This window comes from Vespa mandarinia, chromosome 12 (genome assembly GCF_050613455.1).
Source record: "Vespa mandarinia isolate Hongniang chromosome 12, ASM5061345v1, whole genome shotgun sequence".
Lineage (NCBI taxonomy): Eukaryota > Metazoa > Arthropoda > Insecta > Hymenoptera > Vespidae > Vespa > Vespa mandarinia.
The window spans coordinates 2007501-2015000 of NC_140821.1; the positions used below are offsets into that span (position 1 = coordinate 2007501).

Below are 7500 nucleotides of genomic sequence, written 5' to 3' on the forward strand. Positions count from 1 at the left end.
AATCAGGGATGTACCCATCGAAGGTCGATCCTTACGACGAACCAAGGATCTATTCTAGCTCATCCGCCTCATAAATCGAGCTTATCCACTAGAGCCTACCTTGAAAGCTGATACTCATAAAAAGGGACGTGTTCTCCTCTCTCTTTCTCTCTCTCTCTCACTCTCTCTCTCTCTCTCTTTTTTTTCCTCTATCTATATCTCTTACATTTCTTACATTTTAACCATCGATGAAAAAGCTCAAAAAATAAGAAACTTATCTCCTTCCCCTTCTCTCTCTCTCTCTCTCTCTCTCTCTCTCTATCTTTTTCCTCTAACCAATCTTCTAACCAATTAATTCGTATTCCACTAGAATCTTGTCAAGAACTCGTGAAAAAAAATCATTGCTCCCTACTATTACTAGCTCGTTGTAACATCCAATAACGAGTTCCATTTCGTAGTTCGACTTTTATCGAAACCTGGAGAGAGAGAAAGAGGGGAGAGGTAAAAAGAGAGAGAGAGAGAGAGAGAGATTGGACAGTAACCCTGAGAATACTCATTTGGATTTTGGCCCTTCCCACCCCCGTTTCCACCTCCTTTTTACTCCCGATGAACTTCGAAAAGTTAACTTTGCGTATCGGTAATGAATCATCGAATACCAAACTAAACTTCATTATTGTTGAACTAGGAACGATAAGACTTTGTTAGAACAAAATTCTACCTATCAAGAGTGTTAATTTACGTATATATATATATATATATGTATATGTATATACGTCAATTAATAATTAGGCACGTAGGAATATGTAACTGGCGAACGATTAAATTATATATTCATCGGTTACTCGGTTTACCATTTCGTTATATTCATGAGAGAATCTGGAAACCATGGCGAATCTATTAAATAATAGATTCCCCACTTGGACATATCGTATATTTCCGAAAAGTGTATGTATGTGTGTGTGTATGTGTGTGTGTAAGAGAGAGAGAGAGAGAGAGAGAGAGAGATGAAGGGATGATAACAAAGATGTAAATTAAGTTAACCCTATATATTCCCGAACTACTATTATTTCATTATTTTGTATTTCGACAATATTTAATCAATCGTTAGTTCGTATCAATTTTTTTTACCTATTTAAATCTCCAACAACGTCAACGATATATATATATATATAACGTTGAAAAATTCAATGTATTTGCACGTCAATTTTTTTCTTCTTTTTCTCCTTTTTTTTTTTTTTTTTTTTCACTAAAAATACAAATCATTAATATGGTACAGTTATGAAGTTGCCATATGTGGTGCTTTCTCGCGTCATATAATTTCATCTTTTAAACGACAAGAAAGAAAAAATAATAATAAAAAAAAATCAAAAAGAGAAAAATAGAAAAGAAAGAGAAACAAAAAAAGAAAAACAAAGGGATGAAATTGGATCGAAGCACAAATTATATCCGATAGGTTACGATATGATTGTAATTAGTGTGTAACTTTCATTATAATTTTTGTTTCCTCACAAAGGTCAAAAATGGTTTTTATAGAGAACAAAAAAAGAAAAAAAAAAAAAAAAAAAAGGAAGAAAGAAAGAGAGAAAATCCTTCAGACATAATACGATTAACAAAGTTTGGACGTAATATTTTCGATTGATTGATTAATTTAATTATAAGTAACGAAAGAATTAATTAAACGGAGGAAAGGAAAAACTTGTTAGTGAGCGTTGCTTAAGAAGAGTAGAAGAAGAAGAAGTAGAAGAAGTAGAAGAAGAAGAATTAACCATTTTCCAAGAGGCATCCTTCTCTTTAACGATCCTACGTACATCAGAAATATCTAGCAACTACCGGCGATTTTCTTTGGAAAGAAAATAATTTTCCTGCAACCAAGAAGAGTATATGGCCGTAGAGTATAGTGCTCTTCTCCCTCTCTCTCTCTCTCTCTCTCTCTTGCTTATCATCTCGACAGGTGTGTGGTCGCGGATAAATTTCGGTGTGACAGTAAGATGGATGAAGGACAGGCGACCAGGAGAAGAGTTAGGTGTGTATATATATATATATATAGCGATATAAGGCGTATGCAAGAGTGAAAATGAGAGGAGGGGGAGAGAGAGAAAGAAAGAGAGAGAGAGAGAGAGAGAGAGAGAGAGAGAGTGGTGAACAATTTAAATTTTTTTTCTTTCCTCTTTCTTTTTTCTTTCATTTTTTTTTCTTTTCTTTTCTTTTTTCCACGAACGAAGCTTTTCGCGGCTCTCTCTGTCTCTCTCTCTCTCTTTCTCCTGGGTGCAATTACTCCAACGATGTCGTCTGTGGCGAGAAGAAAAAATTGTGAGGTTGTTGAAGACACTAGAAAAGAGAAGAGAAGAGAAGAGAAGAGAAGAGAGAAGAGGATGATGAAGGGAGGAGGAAGGGGATGAAGAAACTGAAGGAGAGGATAAACCTGAGGGAGTAATTGCATCGAGCATAATTATCTCTCCTTCTCTAAGATTCGAAACATATAAGTAAATCTTGAGATGTATTTCGAATGAAACTTGTGAGGATGTTTCGTATAAAAAAAAAAAAAAAAAAAAAAAAAAAAAAAAGAAAAAGAAAAAGAAAAAAAAGAATAGAAAAAAGAAAGGAAAAGAGACAGATGAAAAGAAAAAAAATCTTATTTCCGAGTAAAGAAACAAGAGTATTATTATATAGAGTATTTTTTTTTTCTTTTTTTTCATACATCTTTTTAACAAGAGTACTCTTTCCCACATATTTTTTCTTCCTCTTCGTTTCTTTTTGTTGTTGTTGTTGTTGTTGTTGTTGTTGTTATTATTTCATAAATCTCTAACGACGAAAGAACGTGATAAAAATTGTAGAACGGGTTAATGGGATAGAAAAGGAATGAAAAAGACGATTGGAACTTTTCATTCAACATTCGTATAATAAATGAAGCCGATGACGTTTCGCACCCGGAGTTTGTACCACTTGGAAGGAGTTTACGCCATGAAAAGAAGACGAAAAGAAAGAAAGAATGAAAGAAAAAAAAAGAGAGAGAGAGAGAGAGAGAGAGAAAGTGGGAGGAATTGTAAGAAAAAGCGAGGATTCACAAGAGCACCGTAGCGCGACTCCACGGTAATTTAAGTCGACCTTATCGAAGTTTATCGTGGCGTTTCTGATGGCGTAACCCCATAATCCAGCGCTTCGTTTCAAGCTGGAAACCCATTAAGGTAGCAGTTGCACCAGGAAAGCGGTGTATATCGCGAGAACAAAACGAGCTAAGTAACAGAAAGAAAGAAAGAGAGAAAGAGAGAGAGAGAGAGAGAGAGAGAGAGAGAGAGAGAGAGAGAGAAAGAGAAAGAGAGTGAGAAAGAAAGGACGATTTCAGTGACGAGAGAGAAAGAGAGAAAGGGAAACGTTCATAGACGCGGCGAACTCGCGGCCAGAGTGATTAATGTGAATGGATGAAGGAACGAAAGGAAGGAATAAAAATAAAAGAGAAACAGCAGAAATCTGGAACGAAGTGCACCTTCGCCATTAATTTTCAGACCTGTTCCAACACCATCACCATCACCATCACCATCACCATCGCTATCACCTCACCAATACCACTATCATCGCCTTCTACCAATTCTATCCTTCGCAATATGGCCGAAACAGAAACGCGAATGTGTTTTCCCCCTTTTCGAAACCAACGAATATGAAAGAAAGAAAAAAAGAATAAAAGAAAGAAAGAAAGAAAGAAAGAAAGAAAAGGATAGAGAAGGAGGGAGAGTGGGGGAGGAGAAGTAAAACTCGCATTGATCGAGCGTAAGGAGAAGCAAAAGTGGAATGTTTAGCAATCGGCACCCCTTTTTCGTACATAAATCGAGATTTCCTTGAATCTAAGGAAACATTTTAAATTACCTTTGAAATAAGTTTATATATATATATATATATATATATATATATATATATATAAAATGTGATAAAATAAGCATAAGGAAAATTGCTTTCGATGAAAAAGCTCTTTTCATCGAAATATTCTAAAATATATTAAGGTCGTATATATCATCGATTAATAATAATAATAATAATAATAACAATAACAATAACAATAATAATAACAACAACAAAAATTAATAATAATAATAATAATAATAATAATAATAATAATAATAATAATAATAATAATAATAATTCAAAATTGTAATCGATCAAATTCATCATCTCGTATATATCACGTATGTTACGTTTCGCATGCTAGCGCTTGCTTGCTTGCTTGCTTGCTTGCTTGCTTGTTCGCTTGCTTGCTTGCTTGCTTGCTTGCTTGCTTGCTTGCTTGCTTGGTTAGGATGGCACGCATTACATAATTAACGATGAATTTTCATAACATGAATATGAAGCGCGGCTAATGAGCGCATTAATATTTGCCGGATAGCATGTTTTCCGTTCTATACATAACGTCAGAGGGTACGGTACGGAACCGAACCGAACGAACCTAACCGAACCGAAGTACATAAATTCGATTTTGCATACGCACACTCGCGAACGGATTTACGCCTATCATCGTTCGTTCATTCATTCGTTCGTTCGTTCATTCGTTCGTTTGTGCGTTCCACAAACACGCGAAATGCCTCTGTTAAAACGCGTTAACGACGCGGATCAAAGCTACCATTATCATCCGATAAAAATTATCTCTTTTAAAATCAACCCGTATATATATATACACCTTAGTTACATTTTTCATTTCTTTCCTTCCTTTCTTTCTTTCCTTTCTCTCTCTCTCTTCTCTTTCTTCTTTTTCTTTTTTATTTATTTTTATTTCTATTTTTTTTCTTTCGTTTGTTTCTCTTCCAGCAGAGCCAGTGATACTCTTTTTTCATTCCTTCTCCGTTCTGTTTTTTTCTTTCTTTCTTTCTCTTTTTTTTTTTTTTTTGTTCTTCTCAGACACAAGGAAAGACAAAGAGAGTTAAACGTAAAAAAAAAAAAAAAAAAAAATGAAAAGAAAAAGAAAAGGAAAGAAGAAAATCAAGAAACATTTTCTCTAACAATTTTGATCAATCGTCAATTATCAATTTTTCATTCAATTTCTCTTTTTCATTTCTTTTTAATTTTTTCTCACTTCTTTTTCAACCCCCTTCATTATCATTATTCACGTCTTTCTATCTCTAATCTCCTATTAGAACGGAGAACGATTAAACTAACTTTCCTTTTTCCTTTTCTTTTTTCTTCTTTTTTTTCTTTCTTTCTTTATTCAAATTCATTCAACACAATTGCTTAATGTGTGGCCCGACCGTCGCTACTCCCCCCTATCCCAGAGCTCCCTTGGCCAGCAAGCTCGTATGTACGAATTTCTTTTTCTCCTTCGCTTTTTATTTTTTCTACGTTAAATGAAAAAATTCTTTCAACCGATCCACTTTTTATCATGGAACAACTTCGAGTGTTCCGTCGAAGAGACCCTCAACCACTCCCAAATCTCACCCCTCTACCCGTCATCATACCCTCTTGCCCGTCATATTTTCGTCGAATATTCTAATATTTTTCGTTTTCGGTTGCGTGACCGAAACGATTCGATAAGCACGTCAGCATCCTTTTCTCTCTTTCTCTCTTTCTCTCTCTCTCTCTCTCTCTCTCTCCCCCTCTCTCTTTTTCCGTATCTATCTTTCTCTTTCTATTTCTCGAACCTCTCGAAGCGAATATACCTTTCCTTGGAAATGTTCGAGCGAAACGAGCTCTCCTTCAAAAATTTCACATAACTATTTCAGAAAAATCACCGAATATCTATTCCGTAAAATGTGACTATTTATTTGAAAATCACGTGACTAATAGAGGTTCATTTTAATGACATGGAAAAAGAAGAAGAAGAAGAAGAAGAAGAAGAAGAAGAAGAAGAATTAAGAGAGAGAAAGAGAGAGAGAGAGAACGATATGAAAAATTTCTAGTAACGATCCTTCAAAATATGGACGACGACTTTGCTAACGAGATCAAAAGAATAAAAAAAAAAAATTATTGTCGAAAAAAGATCTCCAAGTAGTTTCGTCGAAAAAGATTTCATAAAGAAGCAACGATTTTCTACCTTTTAGATTCTCCAATTGATGAAATTAATATGTACTTCTAATATTATTATTATTATTACTCTATTTGAGAAGAAGTCAGATATAAACGTATAATATTTATTTACTTCTTTATATATTTATATATTTATTTATTTATGTATTTATTTATTTATTTATTTATTTATTTATTTATTTATTTATTTATTTATTTTTCGATTTTAAGATTTGATGTTACTTCGTTAATTCTTTCTTCTTCATGATAAACGCTTAGCATTCAAATTGACCAATGGATATTACTACATAAATTTTCTCTCTCTCTCTCTCTCTCTCTCTTTCTTTCTGTTAGTATCATGTATATCTCATTTGCCAGGAAGGAGTTTGGATAATTTTTTTCGCTTTCTTTTCTCCTTCTTTCTTTTTTTCTTTTTTTTTTTTTTTTTTTTTTTTTTTTTAGGCAAAAGGGGCCAAGTGCTCGAAGGAAAATGGATGGTCCGAAAGTCCGTGGAGGTTTTCTAAAAACGTTATGCTCGTATATCTCTCTAACCCTCTTTCTCTCTCTCTCTCTCTCTCTCTCTCTCTCTCTCTCTCTCACTCTCTCTCTCTCTCTCTCCCTTTCATACCTCTCTTCTCTCACATAGTCTCTTAAAATACCACCTTAAAAAAAAAAAAAAAAAAAAAGAAAAATAAAAAAAAAGAAGATGCTACCCACTGCTAGAAATATGCAGAAAGAGAAAGGGAGAAGAAGCGAAGTTCGTACACGTCATTTTGAATTTATTCGAAAAGCGTAATTTTTTTTTTCTTTTCTTTTTTCTCTCTCCCGAAGCTTTTGAATGAAGACGATGAAATAAAGAGAAGAGAAGAGTACCTGAAATCTCTCTCTCTCTCTCTCTCTCTCTCTCTCTCTCTCTCGCTCTTTAAGAGAAACTGATATTTTTTTTCCCCTCCTCTTTTTATTATTTTCATTAACTAACGTTGAATCAACGGCTAACTGTAGGCAAACGAGAGTACGCTTAGTGTCGTCCGCTTTTATAAAATGTCACATGGTTAAGATAAGCGCTTTTTCGTTTTCACGTTCGTGCGAATATTGCTGGAAAAACTCTTAAAAAAAAAAAATAAAAAAAAAAAGAAAAAGAAAGAAAGAAAGAAAGAAAGAAAGAAAGAAAGAAAAAAGCCCTCTGCTGTCTAATGCTTCAACAACGTTTCGTAACGCAATTATCGAACGTGTTCCATCGATTCTTAAAAAAAAAAAAAAAAGAAAAAAAAAAAATTTATCTGCGTCTTTATTTCGCTCCCTCCTCCCTCCGACCCCCACCTCTCTCTCTCTCTCTCTCTTTCCCTCTCTCTCTCTCTCTCTCTCTCTCTTTGTATTTCTCATAAACCATTTCTTTATGTCATTCCGTTCCATCGATGCAAATCATTTTATCGATTGAACTAATCACTCAGGCCGATGGATAAATGAAGACAAAAAAAAAGAAAAAAAAGAAAAGAAAAAAGAACAAAAAAGAAAAGAATGAAAAAGAAAAAAAGA

At 34.0% G+C, this 7500-nt stretch overlaps 1 protein-coding gene across 14 annotated transcripts in view; it reads right to left on the reverse strand.

Annotated features, from left to right (window-relative positions):
• The window catches only part of heph (polypyrimidine tract-binding protein 1 heph), a 442781-nt gene that overhangs the window by 164805 nt on the left and 270476 nt on the right, over positions 1 to 7500 (reverse strand). The window lies entirely within an intron of this gene.